Raw genomic sequence first — 1,272 nt, forward strand, 5'->3', positions numbered from 1 at the left:
TAGCTGCAAATACTTTTGAACTAAAACGTAACACTATTCAAATGATAACAATTTGTTCAGTTTGATGGTTTGCAGGATGAGGATCCCAACGCTCATTTAGCCAACTTCTTAGAACTATGCGATACATTTAAAATTAATGGTGTTTCTGATGATGCCATTCGTCTTCGGTTATTCCCTTTTTCGTTGAGGAACAAAACTAAACAGTGGTTGAACTCATTACCACGAGGGTTAATCACTACTTGGGAATAAATCACCGAAAAATTTCTATTAAAATATTTCCCGCAGGCTAAAACGGCCAAATTACGTAATGATATCTCTTCGTTTGTGCAGATGGACTTAGAAACTCTTTACGATGCATGAGAGAGATACAAGGACTTACTGAGAAGGTGCCCTTACCATGGGTTACTGTTTTGGCTTCAGGTTCAAACATTCCATAATGGCTTGAATCCTTCGACTCGACAAATGGTTGACGCAGCTGCTGGCGGAACCATAAAAAATAAAACACCTGAAGATGCTTATGAGTTTATAGAGGAGATGTCACTGTATAACTATTAGTGGCAAGTCATGAGGACAAAACCAACTAAAATAGCAGGCGTTTATAATGTCGATTCGATTACTATGCTATCAAACCAGGTAGAACTTCTAAATAAAAAGATTGATGGTTTTCTTAGTTCTTCAGAGGTTCACCCAGTAATGCAGTGCGAAGCAAGTGGAGGTGGAACAAGCCATTCGAAATACCAACCTTATGGCTATAACATCGATAACGAGCAATTAAATTACATGGGTAATAATCATCGACCTCAAAACAATCCATATAATAACACTTACAATATAGGTTGGATGAACTACCCAATTTCTGTGGGGCAGTCAAGGAAATCAAAGACCACAATCACCTCCAAGCTACCAACAACCACCCTACCAATAGAAAAGAAGCCGAACCTTGAAGAGATGCTCTCAAAGTTTATATCGGTGTCAGAAACTCGTTTCTAGAACACCGAGATGGCACTTAAAAATCAACAAGCGTCGATCCAAGGGCTCGAAACTCAGATAGGCCAGATTTCCAAACTAATTTCCAAACGACCATAAGGGACCATGCCAAGCAATATTGAACCTAACCCAAGGGAACAGCTCAACGCGATTAATGTTCAAGATGAAGAAGGATTTGTTGAGCCTGAGCCAGAACCAAGCAAGAAACTGTGGTAAGAAAAGGTCAAGGTGAGGTAGATCACAATAAAAACAAATCGGTGAATGTCGAATATAAACCTCGTGTGC

The 1,272-nt window shown here is 39.5% G+C and overlaps 1 non-coding gene across 1 annotated transcript; it reads right to left on the reverse strand.

Moving 5' to 3' along the window:
• Window positions 1–297: 297 nt before the first annotated feature.
• On the reverse strand, window positions 298–404 carry LOC128282783 (small nucleolar RNA R71). Its single transcript, XR_008273137.1, has one exon. It is a non-coding gene; the product is annotated as a small nucleolar RNA R71 (small nucleolar RNA).
• Window positions 405–1,272: the final 868 nt, after the last annotated feature.

Source organism: Gossypium arboreum, chromosome 10 (assembly GCF_025698485.1).
Source record: "Gossypium arboreum isolate Shixiya-1 chromosome 10, ASM2569848v2, whole genome shotgun sequence".
Taxonomy (NCBI): Eukaryota; Viridiplantae; Streptophyta; class Magnoliopsida; order Malvales; family Malvaceae; genus Gossypium; species Gossypium arboreum.